Source organism: Carettochelys insculpta, chromosome 3 (genome assembly GCF_033958435.1).
Source record: "Carettochelys insculpta isolate YL-2023 chromosome 3, ASM3395843v1, whole genome shotgun sequence".
NCBI lineage: Eukaryota > Metazoa > Chordata > Testudines > Carettochelyidae > Carettochelys > Carettochelys insculpta.
This window is the reverse complement of record NC_134139.1, coordinates 43,592,460-43,615,095: the sequence shown is the minus strand read 5'-3', so window position 1 is coordinate 43,615,095 and position 22,636 is coordinate 43,592,460. Positions and strand designations below refer to the sequence as shown.

Genomic DNA, 22,636 nt, shown 5'->3' with positions numbered 1-22,636 from the left:
TTCCAACTCTGTCACTGGTTTCTGGAATTACCTTGGAAAAGTCTCAGCCTCTGTCCCTCAATTTTGCCATCTACAAAATGTGAATAGTGATACAATTTCCTTTGCAAAGCACTTTGAGATTCACTTACAAAAAGTTTTAGGTATCATTAATATTAATTTATATCCCTGGAGGTTCATGAAATATGTTGTAACTACATGAAAATTAAGGCTATCTAACAGACAGACGAGGACACTTCCATTATCTTCAACATCCTGAACCAGTCCCTGGACTCCAGGGAAGGAAGCGAGTTCCCAAACTGAACACTTTCCACTAAGAAATCCAAGTTCCCAAATAATTAAATAAGGCTATCTCACTCGAGCACTGTAGTTGACCTCAACTGTTGTGATTAATTTATGTGGAGAGAATGAATTCTAAGCCAGCACCCAAATCCTTCAGGGACTTGAGTTACTAACAAGCACTGAACAAACAAGAGAAAATTTAAAAAGAAGCTTCAGTGGTGTACAATGTGAAATTTTATTTACAGTGTATTCACGTCACCAAAGCATAAAAGACAGAAGATTATACTCTGCATTTCAACACAGTCGTAAGCTTAAGCAACTAAAGGCACACTTTAAGTGATTATGCTAATTTTAGTGTGCAGTATTATGCAAGTATTTTTCCATTTATGTCCATAATTATGCATGCGTGCACAATCATGGAAATTGTACATGTCATTATCTGCATTTGATAACTCCCATTTCAGATTTTTATAGCCGGGCTGAACACAGGATATATGAATCTTCACAGCTCTCAGCAACACCATTGGGTCAACCCATGTTTTAGCAGTTGTCCAGGCATCCACCTGAAATTAAACAATAAATCTATACTATAAATTGAACCAAAGGATTATTTTGTTTGGACTTGTTTTCCAACAGCATATTGTGGGCTAAATTTTCTAACATGTCTAATAATTGTAGGTGCCAAAATATCTAAAACAAGCCTGGTTTTCAGATGGAAGATTCTCAATCCTGCTGAAAAAAATCAGGTGCAGACACCCCAGAACCAATGCACCTCAAATCACTTTTGAAAATGTAGCCCTATGTTTACACTTTTGCACATTTTCAGTTTATTTATCTGTCCCATTCACTTTGTTTAGGATTTGCACACAACTTCTGTGTTGTGGACACTGCCTGCTTCTGAACATTTCCAAGTGGAACAGTCTGCCTGTTAAGGAATGCCAGTTGCAGGTGATGATACAGGACTGAAGGAAGGGAGAAGGAAGAACTATTTTCTGCTAAGCCAGTTCAAATTTTAGTATTTTGCAGGAGGTTAGGTATTTCTTTTCTTTTTGTTGCTTGTCATGCTATCGTGAGAAATCCACGTTCACTATGACCATACTCGCAGGTTCAAGGCAGGCCTAAGAATTCTGAGGAGGATCTACAAGATGATATTTGGGGAGGCTTCTGTGTGGTGGGGGAAGAGGGCAAGATCTTTTATTTTTGACTCCCCTTTAACATCAGGCAACAGAATGGGAGTGAAGCTGCTTATTCCTGTCCTCCCTGGCAATCTGCTAATTGTCTTTATGATTTTTCAAATTTTTCTTTATAAGCGAAAGGGTTGAAGACTTTAAACTCCCCGAGATTCATTCTTGTTCTCTTCCATCAGGAGATCAACAGTCACAGGCATTGCAGAGCTCTGGTTAAGATCTTCAGAAAGGGAGGACAGGGATAGCAGAATTCTGGTGGGAATAATATTAGCGATAGCGTGACATCTACCCTCCAACCAGGAAAATATTTGAAAGATTCTTTTCCTCTCTCATAGTGCTTTGGGACTCTGCCCAATCCCTCCTCACCTTTTAATTTCCCCTTTTCTGTCAGGAAAATATTAAAAGCATGTATTAAGTCACAAATCAAATCTATAGGAAAGGAAATAGTTTAGCTCCTTGTCATTATGTTGGCTGGCTATAGGGTAGTGATGGGGCACTTCTGTGAATTAAAAAGCATTTAAAACAATTATTTCTTTAAATTCTCTTACTTAACCCTTTTATCTCCTTCCTTTTCCCTCTTCAGTAACACTTTTTTCCTGCCTTCGAATGTTTTCTCAGCACTTCCTCCCTCTCTTCTCCTCCCTTCTTCAGTAAATCTCCTATTCAGATTTTCCCCCGTCCAACCACCATTCAGCAGCTTTGTTTCCTGAATATTGGAATCACTACATTTTTTTTCCCACTAAGGAGCATGTTTTTGTTTTTCAAACCATACTCTGTTCCATGGTACCACGATATGTTACGATCATTTTTGGCCTATATCTACTTGTCCTTCCCCTTCTCCACCTTTATCAGATGACTGAGAACTGGCAGTATGTGAAGAAGCAATAAGAAGGAATGCAGCACTATGTTGCCCAGAGATGACAAAAGCACATACTGACTGTTCATGTTTCTGAGAGGGGAGAAGGGCTGAAGACAGCTTTTGGTGAAAGGCATATGTCTTTTTCTCTTTACCTTTCCCCTTCTTCCTTGAGTTTATTTCCGGGTTCAAGTTGAGGTTATGCCTGATTCTGAGCAGCATTTTTCAACTAGATCATTCATGAGCTACAATTCAAAATGATCTAGAAAGAAAAATTCTGCTCTAAATCAGGCACAGTACAAACCTAAAAGAGAATCACCCACATCCTAGGCCAGTGTTTTTAATACCAGGCCATGTTTAATACCATGTTAACCACTTAAACATCCTCAGTGTGTGCGCGCGCACACACACACACACACACACACACACACACACACACACACACACACACACACACACACACACACACACACACACACACACACACACACACACACACACACACACACACACACACACACACACACACTGTAGCTAGTGCCTCCATGAGTAAGCTACAAACTAATTCTGAATTCAGGCCATTTCATCACATTGGCCTCTAATCTTGTCCCAGTACAATGCACAGCATGAGTTCGCTTCCCTAGAAAGTAGAAACAAGTTCAGTCTCTGCTTCTACTATTGTTCCAAGGAGAAAGTAGTCTGAGCCCACTTTTTTGCTGACCCAATATACGCCTGCATACTGCTTCAACCTCATATACCAATGAATTTGAGTTGAGGATTTAAGGCTGTGCATAGTCTTCTCCCACCCATGCACTACACAGGGACTAGTGTTGCTCCCTAACTCCCTTGGCAAGGTTCATTATACAGCTCATGACTGAACATATGATTGTCAGAATAACCACCTTGAAAACAAGGCCATTAGCCACTGTCTTTGTCTAGCTGCCAGGTATCTAGCTGCCCATACTTGGCTTTCCCAAGAGTGTGCATGTGATTCCATAGAATCTGGAATGAGCCATCTTTCCCTCATTCTTAGCCATTTAGCAACAAACAACACATGGGGCCAGTCTTTCTACATTTAGAAAATACCATAAAGTGGAAAATATCACTGTGAGACTTTCCAAAATCCTTAAGCTATTGGCAGCAAACAGGAATCTCAGCACTATCATGAATGCTTCTTCCAGTTGTATCAGAAAACTATTTGGGAGTTCTCATGTACTCATCTTAAAAATACCCAGGACACAAAAATAAGTTGAGTATGAAGGTCAGTTAAACTGAAACCTTGCAAATGCCATTGAAAGTGCCTTGAGAGGAGGGCAGTTGATGCTTATACAGAATCTACCATACAGTTTAATCAATGTTTATACTAGATGTTAGGAGCTGATGAAAGATTGTTTATCTGTAGGGTGAAATATTCTGTTCTATTCAATATGAGGAGCTAGAACTGATTTAAATGGTAGTGATAGCGCCACATAAATTACCGTTCCTCTTAAAGAAAGTCCAGCAGTTGCAGAATTCACACTAATACTGCCATTGTAGAAAAGATTAGTGTAATATTGCATGCATGCGGGGGGGGGGGTGTCGGTGTGTATTAGAGTTTGTTGGCAGACTATAGCATATCACAGAACATAAGTATGCCAAAAATAGAACATTGTAAGAACCACACAAATACTACTATTATGCAGTTTTGGAAAAGGAATATTCAAAGTAACAGTACTGTATACTACAAGAGGACTGCACAGCTGCAGATATACTGCCTGTTGTATTAAGGTTATAGATGATTCACAACAAACAAACAAGCAAAAAATTCCCCCCAAACAAGCAAAAACACATATGCAACCCCAACAAAGCATTAAAGTAATCACAAAAACTGATCACACAGGGAGAAATGCCATTAATTTTAGTGACTGTTGTTTACTGTAGCAAATATGATCATTTGTTTCATTTTTCCTTTGTTCTCATCATTCTGTCTTCTCAGCTTACTTTCTCCTCTCATGTTTATATTATAAGCATCTTGAAGGCTCTTCATAATGCTGCTCTTCCTAATTATGTTGCCTTGTCAGACTTCATGCTGCCCCACACCCCCACGGTGCACACTGCCAATGCGGCAATCCTTGTCCCTCAGCTTCTCACTTATCTGCATGACCTTGATTCACATCTGATCTCCCAGGTACTGAACAGCGACCCTGAGCTTACCTGCAAGGTCCCTGTCTACATGTAAGTATCTCTTAACTCACTTCTGGGATGCCAGCTTACAGTCAAGTTAGCGTGTATATAAATTATATGTACTTATAAACTGCCGTTCCTGTTGCCCTTCCTCCAACCCCCGTTTCTCTTTTTGACTACTCTGAGACTCTAGGGGAGACCTCCCATGCTACTGAGGCTCTAAAATGCACTTGGTGTCTTCCCTCCTCTCTCCACCCTGTGGCCTTGAGGAAGAACTGCAGAGCACAGCCAGCCAGCTGGCAGGACCTTTGGACATTCCGGTCAAAACTACAGACATTTCTATTCCCTCTCGTGAATGGCTGTTACTTCCCACTCCTTCCCTTCCCTTTTCAAGTCTTGGCACCTCAGCTTCCCTCCTTGCCTTCTCCTATCCAGACCTGTCATCCTCATCCTCGTCTGCCTATTAAGCTACTCACATCCCTCTCCCCCACCTGTGTCTGTCCTATCTGTTTAGATAACATTGGCTCCTTGTTGCCTTGTATTCCCCTATGTCCCTATCCCCCACTTGTCTTGTCTTATACAGTAAACCCCGCTTTACATGTCTTCACGGTGCGCAAAACTCGCTTTAACATGAGTTTCACACAAGGTGAAGCTGCTGGGCTGTCAGCCTGCCTAGCTTCCTGCTGCTGTGGGTAGCTAGGCAGGCTAAGCGCCCCTTCTCCCTGCCTTCCCAGAGCAGTGCTAGGCACCTCTCTGGGAAGGTAGAGGAAGACTTTTAGCGTGCCTAGCTTCCTGCCACTGAGGGCAGCCATGCAGGCTAAAACCCCCTTCCCAGAGTGGTGCAGCCTCTCTCTCGGAAGGTAGGGAGAAGGGTTTTAGTCCCACTGGCTGTCTGCAGCAGCAGGCAGTGAGTGGAGCTCAAACCCCCTTCCTACCCGCCCTGCCAGGCTCAACCCCCCATGGCCCCAGGTCACACTCCCTACACTGGGGGCTCCGGCTCATACCCCATGCCCACCATCCCTGCGGACCTGGCTCCAAGCCCCCGGCCGGCTCAACACTTGCCCCAAACCCTCTGTGCCCTGGCTCCAACCCCACCCCACCCCATTTCAACTCCACTCCCCCAGGTCCCCCCCGCAGCCATAACCCACCACAGGCTTAACCCCTCTGCCCCCCTCACATGTCCCAACACATCGCCCAAGCCCCCCCACATATGCGAAATTTGAGGCTTGGGGGACTACTGTACTTTGATTGTAAGCTCTTTGGGTTGCTGACTATTGTTCTATTCTGTCTGCACAGTGCCTGTCACAGTGGGCACCTGGTCTGACATCAGGTCTCCTAGGTCCTATGGTTATACCCAAATAAATAACAGATCTTCTTGGAGCATGGACTGTCCTTCCTGACTGGATAGTGCTGAGCACACAGGAGACATTACAGTAAATCGTTAATAATAATAAATGTTGGTGGGCCAGGCACATAGAGTGTGTGTGTGGGGCCTAACACAACGGGACCCTCATCTCCAACTTAGGCCTCAGCGAGGCTCCCACACTCTAAATAAGCAAAACCAAAACAGCAGCTTTACATTTCTAGGCTTTTATAAGCTTGTGTCATAAGCTTAATTGCTTCAGGCACCTGAGGCTCCCACACTATTCTGGATTTAAAACTCTTGATGAGATCACCAGGCCACTAATTGCAGCATGGAGCTCCCCAAGCCCCTTCCTCTATGGAAAGGAAAGGAAAAGGGTCAGTTGCCTTTGTAAATGTCTTCCTCCCTCAGCCGCTGACTCTCAAACCCTCTCTGTGGTTTTGTGGTCAAAGAGAGGGAGATGTCAGGCCAGGGGAAAGGCAAAAAGTTCTCAACCACAAGATGTGAAAAACAATGAGTCAGACCCCCTCAAGAGACCAACAATTACAATGGCCCCCAATTTTTTTTTTTAAAATACCATGTTATGGTGTGTTTTGTTCTACTTGATTTGTCCTTCATTCTGAACTCTCCCTTTCCACTTCATTGTGACAATTAGTGTTGCCCACTCTGTCAAATGGATTGGATAAAGTGATTCTGGCTCCTGCTGCAGAAGCTGCCACCCCTATCTCTGCCAGTCCCCTGACCAGCAGTTAACTTGCTCCCTCCATCAGTTCAGCCCTCTACAAAACTCCTCCGAACAGCCTCACCTCTATTCCTCCTGGAGTTCTTCACTCTCCCCCAGATCCCAGGCCTGACGGGCTGCAGTAGAGTCCTCTCTCCCTCTTCCTTCTCCAGGCTGGCCTTACAGGATAAGACCTTTCCTACCCCTCTGCCCTTCCCAGGCTGGATGCTGCAGGGACAAAGCAGGAAGTGGGCAGGAGTGGAGACTCCATTGCTATCCTGTAGTTGCTACTCCCAGGAGGGAAAGGTGGAGGAGTGATCCAAAGGTCACTTTTTGCTCCCTCCTCTGAAGTCCCCTACTGAGACAACGGCTTCAGCAAAAATCATGTCATTTGCAAAACACACGAGTTGGCAACAGTGGCAGGAAGTTCATTATTCTTCTTCCCTTCACACACACACACACACACACACACACACACACACACACACACACACACACACACACACACACACACACACACACACACACACACACACACACACACACACACACACACACACACACACACCTGCCCCCCCCCCCCCCAAAGAAAACATGCATTTATGCATCTTTCATTCTGCAGCACCCTCTGTGCTAGGTAAATACCCCTTAAAGGCAATCCTGGGGACACTGGTAGGTGACAGAAGACCATGCAGCACAGCACCATGAGTGCCATGTATCAATGAATTTGAAATAGCAACAAGGGCCCGGGGGGTACACAACCTGCATTAGGGGACGCTGGTCTCCTGAGGACTCTGTGGGGCTAGGTGAAAAAAATTCCAGGAACAAAGTGGTAGGAAGCATGTTTTAACAGGGGAAGTTAATTAGGGTGGCAATTTATGGAGATGGAAGGAACACCGCCTCACCTTCTACTGTAACCTTTCGGTGGCCGAGAGTTTGCTAAATTGACCTTCTCCAATGACCCAAGAAGCCCAACTTCTAGGAAAAAAGCAACTGGAGGCCCAGAATTCTGTCTCTAAGGATTTTCAGCCAGGATTACATAAGGTCAACCTTCCCACATTCATCCCAAAAGGAACAAATCTAATTAATTTTATAAATCTTATGCTAAAGAGATATAATGCTAATTTAATTTTTACAACTTGCCTACTTTATCATCCACATATAGTCTCTTCACAGTTAAACATAAAGAAAAATTAAATCTGAACAGGTCAGTCCCCTCAGAAACACAGTACAGGTTGAACCTCTCTAATCCAGAACTCTCACAGCTGTCAAATTCTGTAATTTGGCAAGATTTTCGTTAGCCAGATGACCACTTATCATGGTTGTGGCCAAGTTTCCCATAGACCCATAAAGTTTGTTTGGCTTTCAGTGTTCTGAGCTCTCATTTAGCACTAATTTACCCCTAAATGTCTTCTAAGAGCACAGTAAGCAGTGGAAGTGTTGGTAATGATGCTAGACAATACCGACCTCCCATCATCTGGCAAATTCTCTCATCCAGCATCAGTCAGGTCTCAAGGGTGCCAGATTAGAGACGTTCAACCTGTAGAAGGAAAACTTCCCAAAATTTAGTTCCCAGAAACTTACGTTGTAGTCCAATTAGTCTCAGAGTCTTTAACCACCAAATTCACATAGTTTACTAATTCAAAGCAGGGGTGGGGAACCTTTTTCCTACTTGGGGCCACTGAACCCTGTGAAAAAAAATCAAGTCACTGGGCACATAAAGCCTTGAGGGGAAGGGAGTGGATGCTCAGCCAAGAACAGAGTTCAGGGTGCAAGGGGTGCTGCAGACTGGGGCAGAAGATTGCAGTGTAGGGATGAGGGCTCTGACTTGTGGTGCAGGCTTTGGGGTGGGGCTGAAGGACTGGACTGCAGGAGGGGGCTCCAGACAGGAGGCTGGAGTGCGGGTAGCAGTACAGGGTCTTAATGGGTGTTAGTTTGGGTGTTGGAGCAGGGGATAGAGGTGCAGGCTCTGGGAGGCACTTTGGGTGCAAGATGGCACTCTGAGCTGGGACAGGGGTTTGGAGTGTACAGTGTGGGAGGGGGCTCAGGGCTGGCACAAGGTATTGGAGTGCAAGAGGGGGCACGAGGCGCTTACCTCAGGCAGCTTCTGTTAGGTGGTGCAGCAGGACAAGAGCAGGTTCCTGGAAGCAGCCAGTAAGTCCTAAGGGCCCTGCAGGTAGCAGATGGCTCCATGCGCTGTCCTTGCCTGCAGGCACTGCCCCTTGCAGCTCACAATGACAGCAGTTCCCAACCAATGGGATCTGCAGGGGCAATGCCTGCAGGCAAGGACAGCGCAAGGAGCCATCTGCTACCTGCAGGGCCCTTAGGACTTAACGTACAGAGCTTTTCTGAGCATCAGGAGCTGGCAGCAGTGATCACAGCTCCAGCCCTGTGTGAAGGGGAGGAGAACCAAGGCTCGGGACTTCCAGAAGAGGCACCATTTCAGATTTTGGTGGGTGAAGGGCAACCTATGCATGGTGCAGTAGCGTGGAAGGAGTGAGGGCATGGGGGAGCAAACTGAGGACAACAGTTTTTCAGTCGTGTTAGTGAGCGTGTTCTGTAAAAGCCAAGCAGCAAATTGGGGAGGGGAGAGAGACACTGATCCTGTCTGCCATCCCCTCATCACACACACTACCTCTTGCTAGGGGCTACAAAGGCACTTGAAGACTACCTTTGGGCAGATAACATAGTAATTAGCAGACGGTAGCACTCTACCTAATTCCTATGTGAAAGAAAGAAAATTAAATTAATATTAGATCCACTCAGCTCTAACACTAACATGGTCTGACATCTTGTGGCAAGTCACTTGAGGGACACTGGTTAGTCTTAAATTTTTAAGGTATATTCAGACAGTAAACTCTTTCATATCTAACATTCTATTATCCAGAACTCTCAAATAACTGGCACTCTAACCATAAGTAACTTTAATTATGTCTTCCATAAGTACAATATGCTGAGAGTAAATACAAATAAATACAGCAAAAGTTTACAGTGCACAATACTACTGTTGGTAAATCAAGTACTCTACATATATTTTATTTTTAAAATATCTAATCTTGTTTTTCTTTAGTATTTCTTGGTATACCTATTATCCAGAATATTTGAATACCTGGCAACCTCCTAATCCCAGGGCTGCTGGATATGAGAGTTCACTGTACTTTTTTACAAACTGGGGGTGGGGGAAGGGAAAGGGAGGGAACGAAAGAGACACTGCGAGGACTCCCGGGCGCTATCTCCACTCTGGGAGGGAATGGGGTCTAGTGAGAAACAGCAGGGGGCAGACAGATCTGAGTTTTACATGAGAACATCAGACTGACCACATTGGATCAGACCAATGGTCCATCCACTTCAGAAGATGTGGGCATACCAGGGTGTTACCTAAAGGCGATATATTTTCTGTCTTTTTATTCCTTTTCTAATGATTCTCAATATTCTGTTAGGTTTTTAGATTGCCACTGCACACTGAGCAGACTTTTTAGGGAACTGTCCACAATGATTCCAAGACCTCTTTTTTGAATGGTAACAGTTAATTAAAATCCCATCATTTTGTATGTCTGATGGGACATTTTGTATGTCTGATATATGTTTGATTTTTGTATGTCTAGATGGGGTTGTATTTTTACTGTGTGTGTTAATTTGCATTTATCAACATTTGGGAACAGAAAGGCAGATGGCATTCAATCACCCAATTTTGAGAGATCCCTTTGTACCTTTTGCAGTCAGCTTTGTTCTTAATGATTTTGAGTTATATGAATTTATTAATCAGTTGGAGTATGGGGTCTGGGAGGCTGTTTGGGTGCAAGAAGGAGTTCAGGGGGTCCATTTCTGAATCTGTTGAACAACACTGGTCTCAAGGCAGACTCCTGGGCCATACCACTGTTTTTTACTATCCTTTGGCTCCTGTCTTAAGTGGAATAGCTAGCAATGTTTTCATGATCATCTAGCAATACTTTGATTACTTGAATGACAAACGTTTTGTTGTCTTCATCACCATGCCTCCCTCTGTTTATAAAAAAAATCCTCCATGTCCAAGGACAAAGCTAGGAGCAGCATAAGCTCTGCAGCAGCTAAGAGCTGGGTCTGGGGATGGGGCATGTGCATTCAGCAGACCTCAAGTATCAAATTCAAAGGTTTAAACTTTGGCGGGAGTGGGGTGGAGTCATGACAGACCCACCACCACCAATGATGCTCCTCTGGGACAGATTAAACAGTGGGATGCAGATTCTTCCTCTGTTGAAAACAGTTGGCCAGCCAGCTATCCAATTAACTAACCACTCACATAAGTGTACTGTAAGAAACAAACAAGTCCTGTTACAAGCAAATACAAGAACAGAGAACAGCAAAATAAGTGACTCTTTTTCCATTACTACATTTAGATTAAAGTTGGTGAATTGTACCAGCTGAGACATTTAACTAACCAGTTTAGCTAAAATTAAACAGTATTCAAAGTACACAGTTTAAACAGAAGATATTATTTTTCACTCACAATTTTGCCTTTCTATAATTAATATTGCCCAAGCTTGCCTGTTGGTGGGTTAACTGTATCATGAACCTGCTATAGAATACTTCAGCGCTGGAGAAGCGGCCTGCTTGGCACTCCTGGGCTCGGCTTCTCCCCGCAGCCTTTTGTACAGCAGCTGCCCTGACTGCTGGGCCTCATGTGGAGTCTGACCCCGCAACAGGGAACCTACTGGAGGGAACCCAAATCTGCCACTCCTAGCTTCAGAAATTTCTGGAGGTGGAGTGTTAAATCTGCCTGGCGACAACCTGACACAAAGTTCCCGCTACTCCTCACAGGCTCTGTGTCCTTTTCAGCCCCGGAACCACAGGCAGGCAGCACCTTTGCTTGTGGATATGGCTTCAATCTATCTGAAAGGCATCAGAGGGGCTAGCCAATTTCTATTAAGGGCACACTGACTACAGGGAAATGGAGCTGACCCTGACACAACACCATCCTTCCTCCTCCTCCTCAAGGAGTGGCTTAAAGAGCTCTCCCCCTTTAGGCAACTGGGGTACACTAGCTGACAACAGAAAGTAGCATTGCCAACTCTAGCAACTTTAACACACCTCTAATAATTTTTGATTTTTCATTACCCGATGGAGCTTCCCTTACCCCAAGTGGCCAACGTTGCCTGTTATTGCCACAGGAGATAAAGCTGGTCCCATTTCGCTGCAGTCTGTCTGCATGCAGAAGTCAATGTGAACTTAAAAGAAATTGGCTAGCTCCTCTGATGGTTTTCAGATAGATTGAAGCCATATCCACAAGCAAAAGTGCTGCCTGTCTGTGGTTCCAGGGCTGAAAAGGACACAGAGCCTGTGAGGAGTAGCAGGAACATCATGAACAGTAGGCGAGGAGCATGAGGGGGAGCAGTGCACTGAGAGAAGGGTGCCAAATTAGGAGCTACAGGGAAAGCAGAAGGGGGCGGGGCTGAGAAAGGGGTAGAGATAGTGATGGGTGTGGGGCAGTGACATAGCTAAGATGCGACATTTGGGTGGGCCCTGACTTTGGGCTGGTGGGTAGGCAATGAAAAGGGGGCCAGGACATGTGGAAGGAGGCAGGAGAGATGGTGGGCGGTAACTCCCCTCCCCAGGCTTGCAGGGATGATGGACACACTGGGCAGGGCCCCACACCCAGCTGTGGGAAGAAAAGCCACTCCAGTACCCATGGCTCCCGGCATTTGTCCCTCTGCCCTTTGCCTGCCAGGCTCCCTGAGGGCAGTTGCACCTTTTCTGAGGATCTTCTCAGCTGCTGAGGGGCTGCCCGCTCTCTCCCTAGCCCTTCTCCCATTGGCACATTAGCCACCTGTGCTATACCCAGAGGTCCCAGCCAACTAGGCGGCCCTTGGAAAATGGGCACCCCACACCACTACCTGCTCTGCCTGTCCAGCTCCAGCTGGGGAACAGGCTCAGGTTGTGGGGACCCACCTCACACTGCCCACCCAGAGCTACAGCCAGGGAGCCTGGCTGGGGCATGGGACTTCCCTGCCTCCAACTGCCACTCCAGCCAGGGAGCAGGGTCAGGGCACAGGTCTTACCCCACTCTCCCAGGTCAGGGGCTTGCCACACTCTGCCTGGTGCTCCTGCCAGGGAAAGGTTTCAGGGCACTGGGGCTTGAAGATTGGTGGGCCCTGGAGCTGGGCAAGCCCATGTACTCAGACCCAATTTCCCAGCAGAAGCATGAGGTAAAAAGACAGAGCAAAGAAAGTGTTGCGGCTGGAGTGGGGCTGGCGCTGTAGGATAGGCCCAAATGTTAAATAGGTGGACTGCAGCTCACTAGCCACATCCTTGGTTATGTCTCAGTTTGGGGGATTGAATGGCAGCTCCCCAGAAGAAGCCAAATTGTAAAATTGCCAACTGTCGCAGTCTAATTGTGAGATACGGGATTTTAGTGTCTCCAGAAACTCCTCCAATCCCATGATTTTCAGGTCTGGATACTGGGGCAATGCACAGACCTGCCCTTGATACTGAGCTCTGGCTTCATGTGTGACCCCCACAGCAGGGAGAGTGGGTCCTGGCACAGTATGAGGCATGGAATGGAGGGGTTGGGGAAAAACCACTTTGGGCCTGGGAAAACTGCAGGAGGCTGGGAAGAGGTGGGAGTCAGAGAGGGGGCATTCCCGTATCTGAGCAAGATGAGAAGACCTGGCAGCACTGAGGTGGGTGGGAGAGGGAGTAAAGACAAAAGTAGAAAATAGATAGCAGTTCTCCAATTGTAGGAATGAGGCAGACCAGCCAACCAAGGGTGAGAGGGCAGTGCCACTGACCGACCTTTCAGCTTATGGAGCCGAGCCCCCACTCTCACCTTGTCCTGGGGCCATGGTGGCTGTTGGCCCTGCTAAAGTGAGGAAAGCATAAGTGGCGCCTCCATCTAATAAAATGCTGTTAACCATATTTCCCCCGTTATAAATACCTTTAGATGAGAGACAAGGAAGGATTTCAAACGTACTTCAAAATTTTGGGACAGAATTGGCCTCATGGCATCCCTTCTAAACCTCATATTTTCATTGTGCTGAGCTTTCAGACCTTCCACACAAATGCCTTTAAAACAAAACAACCCCCCTTGCCACTTGATGGCAGAAGTATATTTCAAAGGTTGGTATTTAGGAGAGTTTTACAGAAGCATTATTTGTGCTTTTGTCCTCACTCTGCAGCAGTTCAACACTATTCGCAGAGCTGTGCTGAAATCACGGATGGAATTGAGCACAAACACAGCAGTAAATTAAAAAGTCATGTTAATGCCACTGCCCTTTACAGGGTACACACCAATTTGCCAAATGAAAAATGGCAAAATTGGTGGAGTCATGATTTTTTTTGTTTAAATTCCAACAAAATATATGTTTGTGTTCTTACTACTTCTATAGTATCATTTCAGTTTGGTATTTTGTCTATGGGTCTTCACATTTTAAAGTATGTTATTTTTCCAGAAAGTCTGATACATTTATAAAAGAATCTCACGTAAAGGTATATTGAATGTCCACTTAAACTATCTTTACATAGTTCTGAAGGGATGGCTATTTTCTTGATGCTGTTAGAATCGTTAGAGTGGCTGTCTGTTTTGAAGCTCATTCTGACAAACCTATATGCTCATGACTAACTCTACTCAGATGAAGTCTCCATGAAAGTCAATGAAACTACTCACTTAAATAAAATTGCTAATATGTGTAAGTACTTGCAGGATGGGAGCCTTGGTGTGTGCATCAGTTTGGAAGTGCTCATTATGGCCCCAATCCTGAACTGAACAGGCAGACCTTTGTGCCTGTATAGCACCCCCTAAACCAATGGGGTCTCCCCACGCAATTTTTGCTGAATTAAAAGATCAGAAGAACACCATAGCATCATTTCTGAAGTCCCAATACCATATTGTCAATGGTGTCATAAACTCTGGCACAGGAAGTCAAAGAGGAAAATACCCTAATTACATTTCAATTAAAATAAATCAGAATATGGTCTTCTCAAAATAGGCAATTCTATCAATGTAATTGTTCATGCTCATACAACCCAACATCCCTACTAATATAACGCCCTTCAGCCCTTAATTATATCAGGCCTCATGGATGAAATGTCAAAACATTAGTCATCTTTGGGTGTACATCAATTGCATTATATGCTATTAGTTTACAGCGGGGGAGGAAAGAGGTCTTCAGTCATCCAGAACATGCATCTGTAGGCTCTCCAGCAGTTTCACATTTCAATTTTTAATATATGGGACAAATACTTATATTTCAGATGCAAGATATGTTAATTTGAGCACAAACTCATACTCTTTTTATTTCATTCAGCCTAAATCACTTCAGTTCAGCTCCTCACTACACTTGGATGATCACATAGCATCAGTACCTAAAAATGTCTTCTTTCACCTCAAGCTTGCTAAGAAATATTGCTACTTTCTCCTGTAAGAGGACATGGCCACAGTAATCCATGCATTTATCACCTCCAGGGCGCATTACAGTAGTTCCGTTTCTGAAGGTAAAAGTGAAGACAATGCACAGCATTTAGGTGGTTCATAATTTGGCTGCCTGATATGCTTTCATGGCTTAGGCAGGCATGATCTCATCAGGTCCATGCTCAACTCTCCATTGACTCCCATACAGCTTCCGATACACTTTAAAGAGTTGGACCAAGCCCTTGCTACGTAAGAGACTGAATTTTATTCTAAGAACCACTGTTGGCAATACTGACACTGTTGACCGCTGAGGAAGCTGACCATAAAACCCAGAAAGAAAAGTGAGAGAACTGGGGACAAAGCATTTTCATCTGAGGGGAGTGGTTATGGAACAATCTTCCAAAAAAGATTATGCAAACTAGAGTCTGCACATTTTTAGAAAGGCTGCAAAACCTTCCACTTTGAAATGACGCTCCAAACAATGATGCATCTTCAACCACAATCATGCAACAGAAGTCCACAATGACTCCAAGATCTCTTTCCTGGTTCGTTGTCATTAAATTAGCCCCCATCATATTGTATGCATAGTTGGAGTTATTTTTTCCAGTGTGCATTACTTTGCATTTATCCACATTAAATTTCATTTGCCATTTTGTTGCCCAATTAATGCTTAAATGTCCTACTGACATCCATGAACATATTCCTGATTAATACAACTGTGACAGTGTTCATTATCTGAGGTTACCATCAGGAATTATTCAGAAGTTGAAATATATTAAAATGTACTTTAGAGTTACTCACCACAAACAGGAATGACCAGAACAATGCTTATCATTTATATGATACAAAATGCTATGTAAGTATTGATTATCATTATTGTGTTGTTCGCTTTTGTGAGTGGCAGTTTCTTTAGTTCTGTGTTCATAAATTATTGCTTTCTATACCTTATTTATATGGGAATCAGGGATAGGCACCATTTCATCATTTAAAAAATTGCTGTAAAGTACCAGAGCATTTTAACTGAAGATTTGATACAATATAAAAACTTGTATCCTGTGTATAAGCCAAAAATCACTCAGCTAATCAATGCACTAGAAATCTTAAAGTGTGGCATGATCTGACAAAAAGGAAGAGGGACATGGATGATATTAAGGCAGATAAGAAACTCAGTGGGAAAGGAAGAGAAAAAAAAATTACAATACATTGTCAAGATAAAGCTGAGTGACCACATCAGCAAATGGGAGTATCTGGAGAATGGTGGAAGCCAAACGATGAGGGAAAGTGAGGGGAAAGACGAGAAGTACAGCGCCAGTGGGTCTTCATATTTAAGGCTGAAAAAATACAATATTTGTGAATGGCAGTTTAAAAAATAGCAGCATTCCAATAGTTAACGTCTAACCACCACAAACGGTACTTAGTGAAATCACTACCAAAGAGAAACAGCTAACAGGCTAACATACAATTTTATTTGAAAACTAACTGCTCATATGGGTTTTCCATTCATGGCTTTTGGCTGATATTCCTTTGCATTGATCAGTAGGTTGGTTTTTGGCCAAAAGATGGTCAATTGTGCTTGCAGAGCAAGGGGTGTCTGACTTCACTGGAAGTAAAAATTCTCAATGTGTCCATAGAAAGCTAACTGCATTCAGCTCAGAAATGATGAAGGAACTTCCTCACGCATATTTGGAAAATAACATTTTGCACAGGTAGTTTTCTGATATTCATCCACCCTGTTGTTGCCAATACATAGGCTAAATTCTGATAAGAATTAAAGAGCTTATATCTGTAATAACGCCATTACTCATACCTGTTCTAGCAGAGAACATCATCTTCCTCCACATGTTTGAACAGCAGCTCCCTCTCCAGCTTCCTCCTCTTGCTCCATCAGTTAAGTCTATACCTGATGTTTGTGACATCAGTTTATTGCCACAGATTTTGGCATCACAAATGTAGCATCATTGCCTTCGCTATATGATCAAGAAAGTGAAAGAGGTGGGTAACCATGGAGATAAAAATCTTTAAAAAGAGAAATTCCTTTTATGATTAGGAAAAGCAGTGAAGATTTAAAAAAAATTAAATCTATTTAATAAGTAGGCTACATTTTAAACTGTTTCCACGTATGAAAATAGCTGTTTGCCAGATAAGCATTTATCTCTGCACAACGACAGGATTATCTTAATTTTTAAACTCCCTTGCTGAAAACCAAATACAGTTACAATTATTATTAGACTTTGGTCTTTGAGGGACATTAATAGTTAAAAGAAAACCTGCACTATGTTCAGCCTACAAGGATTACTCTTTTATTAGTATAGCTCAGGGATTAGTAGAAATGTTTGTCTAATGAATGCAGCTACTATATTTGAGCACATGCCTGAATAAGCTACTTGTCAATTGAAATCTATCTATTTATAAGTACTTCTGGATGTTGCAAAAAATCTGTCTGTATTAGACTGGCATAGCTTTAACCACTACAGTCAATAGTTTATTGCCGTTTTCATTACAAGTGTTTGTAGCTTTATATCTGAGTTCTCTCTCTGAGTCCCAGCATATAAAACATAAATCCGGCCTCCTGTATAGCACAGATGATTGAATTTCCCCAAAACAATTCCTAGAGCATATCTTTTAGAAAAATACCCAGTCATGATTTAAATATTGTCCATGATGCAGAATACATCGTGACACTCAGTAAATTGTTCAATGGTTAATTATTCTGTAAAGAAATTATGCCCCATTTCGTGCCTGAATTTTTCTTGCTTCAACTTTCAGCCATTGGCTCATGTACAGGTTGAATCTCTCTAGTTCGGCACCCTCAGGACCTGACTGGTGCTGAATGAGAGAATTTGCCAGACCAAGGGAGGTCAATATTGTCTAGCAGCATAACCAACACCTCCACTGCTTACTGCACTGTTAGAATCCTTCTTGAATTGGGGATACTGGAACTGCACACAGTATTCCAGCAATGGCTGCACGAGAATGATATACAGAGGTAAAATAATCTCTCTTCTCCTCAAAACTCCCCTGTTCATGTCCCCCAAGGATCACATCTTTTGGGCTACAGCATTGCAGTGGGAGCTCATGTTCTGATTATCCTCCCTGATCTCAATTTTTTTTCTAACTCTACATTTTTCTAACTCTAACATCTACAGGATGTCAGTTGCTTCACTTTTGCCTTATAATTGTTGTTTCATTGGTGGTGGAAAGCAGTTTTGGACTCTCAGACATGAGTGGAAAAGTTTTACTTTTGAAAATATATACTGGAGCAACATAACTATTTGCCTGTTTGTGCTAGTGCAGATTTTTTAAAGTACTGCAAATGTTTCAGTCTGTTAAAAAACAAAATAAGATAATCAATAGAGAATCTCTGGGAAAACACTGAAGCTATGTCTACACTACAGAGAGTTTTCGAAAGAAGCGCTTCTGGAAGATCTCTTCTGAAAGAACATCTTTTGAAAGAGTGTGTCCACACAGAAAAAAGCAGCTCAAAAGAGTGATCTGCTCTTTTCAAAGAGAGCGTCCACCCCCCACGGCTCTTTTGAAAGAATAGGCCATGTATCGAAAATGAAGACTGTTCTTTCGAAAGAAGGGCCCTGAGGAGTGTCTACATGTTCTCTTTCAAAAGAAGTTTTTGACAGGGGGTGCTCTTTCTGAAATGGGAAAGGAAGAATGATTTCAAAAGGAGCACCACATGCTTCAATTTACTTTGGAAAGAATGCTTTTTGTAAGTAGACACTCCATGGGCTCTTTCGAAAAAGCCTCCTTCTTTCAAAAGAACTTGCTAGTGTAGATGCAGCCTGATGGTCTAAACAAAGAAAGTAGGAAGTTCAAAATTAAGGCAAAATTAAGGCTGTCACACTTTGTATTTAGGGGACTTTCCAGTTCATAAGGCAAAACTCTTCTTGTAATGAATATTTTCTAATTCTTGAGCCACTAATTTATATGGTCCATTTTTTGTCTAAAGTTTTAGATTCAAATAGTAATTTTGGGTGCTCAACTTGAGATATCCTAAAGAAGGCTGATGTTTTAGAAATGCTGAGTACTCTCTTGTTAAAAATCAGCCTCCTTTAGGCTGTTTTAAATTTGGCACAAAAAATTACTTTAAAACATGTAGGTCATCAGTATTATACTAAACAGATTCTCTGGCAATGAGCACTCTAGGAAACTCAGGACAGCATGTTTTCCAGTCATTGTGGAGCAATGGTTCTTTTGTTGGATTTGCACTTCTGTAAGATCAGGTACTACCCTCACAACTCCAGGAACACCAAACTGGTCTCTCTCTGACATAAACACAAACATTTTAAAGCAAAAACAGGTTTTCCATCTTCAAACCTATTTACAAAAATTGCTTTTGGAACACAGAACAGCCTGTCTGAGTAATCTGACTGACAACAATTCCATTCATGTGGGGGTAGTGTTTTCCTGTTTAAAATAAGATTTTCCTACCCATGCTCCAGTTTATTTTTAAGTTCGGAGAACAGAAGTTATACGTTACCAGCTGCTTTTTCTTTCCTGCTGCATATGCATTTAGCCTGAAGGGCCACAGTTTTATTCCAACATTTGGATAAATAAACTCAGAAAAATGTAATGTACATTTATATTAGCCTGTAAATGGTGTGTGTTTTCTTGGCTTCATTCACCCACAACTAGGTTCAGTCAATCTCACATCAACTCACTGGGACACCAAGCGAAGATGGATGAGGAAAAACACCTGGTTTATATGTTCTGAGGAAGAAGTAAAATCAATACATTTCATGCTGGAAATAGAACTCTTGTAACCCAAGCATTTACATTTCCTTAATTAAATTTTATAAATGTGTCATAATTATTACCATACAAACCCATACCATTTAAGGTCTTAATTTTTTCATTTTTTTTCCTTTTTAAGCTATGTGGTACTAAGACAGCTTGCATTATTGGTGTACCAGTGAAATGTGGGTGAAAGAAAATACATGAGGATGTGGCATTTGTTCAGTCTGACTCACTTGTGGCTTCACCACCCCTACAGATTCCTCACTTGTCATGAGTGATGCATGCACTCCCTCAATAAATAAATACATTAAATAACAATCTGATCACCAGCACATCCTACTGTTTTCTCTTTGGAGACATACAGTTTTTCAAATTTATAAGAGCATGAGTTCTAGAATCTAGGTACCAGTGATTAAAAACAGAGCAGATCTGTAATAATTTAGCTTTCAACCATATTAGGTATATGACTTGAAAAAAAATCTCTTGATCAATGCAGATTAAAATGTTTTCTCTACCACTCACTACCGCCACAACTTTATTCAGGCCATCCTTTCCCCATCTCCCTCAAAGCTTCAGAAAATAAGGTTAGCTGTTCTAGACAGAACAAAGTTGGAGGTGACATAAGAGTCAACACCACAAAAAATGCCCTGCTACTAGTGGCTGTTATTTTGATCACTGAACTGTGCTGGATATCTTATGAAGGCAGAAGTGGATCACTATCACAACCAGAACCCAAACTGGATTAGAATCAACATTTTTAAGTCTCACTCTGAATGAATTTCACCTAGCGCAGCTCAGAGGTATAGTGTGTGCTTTGTGCGAAATATAGCTTAACAAGTGAGCCAGTGAATTTCCAAATGGGGTTCAGGGGTAGATTCACATAGCAATTATCCAGGCTGGAGAAGATAAAGTGTTGGCAAGGTCCAAATTCAAAAGGAATAGTCGTGAATTTTTGCTGAATGGAAATGAAAGTAGCAATGGCTACATGTTTATCTGGACATCCAGGAACTTACGTCTTGCTTGTGTTTCCCATCTTATGTGCCAGTCTTCTATTACACTCTTGTAAACTGCTCGACTGAGCTAGCTGGATTTGATGAAACTGATACAAAGACAATTATTTGCACCAGGAACAGCCTGAAGTGTATTTATCACAAATCCTTCTCATAGTCGTATAACAACTTTTGAACAAGAGGGTTAAAAGAACAGAGTTCTGTGGAATCCTGTGTGGCAGAATCCTGTGAGTAATTGCTGGGATCTTTCAGAAAGGAGCAACTTCATCTACTGCTGTTACGGTTTCTAGTCATGTTCCACCATCAGTATCACAGGCAATCAATTAATCTCATTCACATTTTTCACCAGGAGATCAATTAATGACAAGTACTAACTGATAGGCATGAGATGAGGGATGAGCACTATCCTTTTACGTCAGCAGTAACTGTTTAGGTTTCTCATTTCCTTGCTCATTGTGGGTTTCTGCAAAACGAGGGAAGATGATTCTTAGCAGGGTGCTGTAGAGAGGACCAGTGTGATAGCCTGCACTCAGAGACTGCTTGTGGATTTACAAGATCATGGAGAAGCTGAGCTGTGTTTGAAGAGAAATGTTGAAAATGAAAAGTAAGTGAGCGCTGAAACAGGAAATAGTAGTGATAACAGAATAGCTGGTGTTAGTTTATACAGTATTTGAAAACAGAAACATGAAACCAATAAGTTGATCTCTCACAACTGTCATGATCACTCTGCTGGCTCCTTCTCTATCCATTTCCCATTCTCTTTGCACATCAATTTTACATTTTAACCTCATCAGTGCAAAGACTGTCTCATCTCCCTGCTTGGGAAGTGTTCAGCACAGTTTGGGAGATGTTACAGTTTAAATAATTGTTTATGTGGGATTAATTAATTAATTTTCCTGCTCATCAATAATTGAACAAAAGTCTCTTCCAAGCTCAGAGTACTGAGACAGTCCATGTTAGCTGTTTTGATTACCTATCTGATCTTTTCCTTATCATGGTCTAACATAGAATCACAGGAGAGAAACAGGAGTTTAAAAGCAGAGCAGACTGTCACTCCTTTGTGTTAAAGCTCACTTTTCATCTTGAAAATAGGGGTATCCCCAGTCATCACCATATCCAGTCAAACACAGGGTTATCTCTGACAAAGAGGCTCCCATCAATTTCCTTATTAGGAGGATTCACTGGGACCACAGAATCATCCATGGGCTTGCAGTGGTCTTAGGCTTGCAAGGGGCAGGGTTCAGTGAAAACATCCAAATTAGTGAGAATTTAGGACAGTCTGGATGGGAGATGGCAGCTCTCATACAAAGCCAGAAAGTTTTGCTTTGCAGAATGGGGGAAGACCAGAGTTCCTGCCGTGACGTGGTTGCTTCTGTCCTAATTGGCAACTGTCTCCTCTTGAGATTCTGAGTCAAATGTTACTGGATTGAGGAGTACAGAAGTGAGAATGAGGGTGGCTCTAGTCTCCAGGACCCCTGTGAAGTCTCCCGTGATGTACCTATTGGAGAAGTGGTTAGAAACAATCAGTCAGGGTCACAGTCAATCAAGTATGGTTGCAAATGAGTGGGGCAGGGACAGAGTATTAAAGACTGCCTTAGAAGGAGGCAAACTCTTTCATGTGGCCTTATCAAGTGTAGAAACAGCTATAGAATAAATAATTGAGTAGTTAAATCCTACTTAGAGAGGACTAACAACATTTGTTTAGGCGCAATTATTAACTTTGCCACTTCCAATTGTATTTAAGGGCTAGCTAGACTTATGTAAGTGGAATGAGGGTTTACTAAATGATCCCATGCTGCACAACTTCAACTTTTTGTTTAAAATGTGTAAGTCACATAGAAAGAATTTATTTTTTAAATCAAGACAGTAGAATCTAAGAAACAAATGTCCAATGTGGTGGTGATGGGGGTCTTGTGTAAAATCTGCCA

General features: G+C 42.7%; 1 long non-coding RNA gene across 1 annotated transcript; it reads right to left on the bottom strand.

The window, feature by feature from the left end:
* Positions 1-559: 559 nt before the first annotated feature.
* Positions 560-22,599, bottom strand: LOC142010257 (uncharacterized). Its single transcript, XR_012644743.1, has 4 exons — positions 20,712-22,599; positions 16,760-16,919; positions 16,155-16,283; positions 560-842 (listed from the first exon to the last, which is right to left on the bottom strand). It is a non-coding gene; the product is annotated as an uncharacterized LOC142010257 (long non-coding RNA).
* Positions 22,600-22,636: the final 37 nt, after the last annotated feature.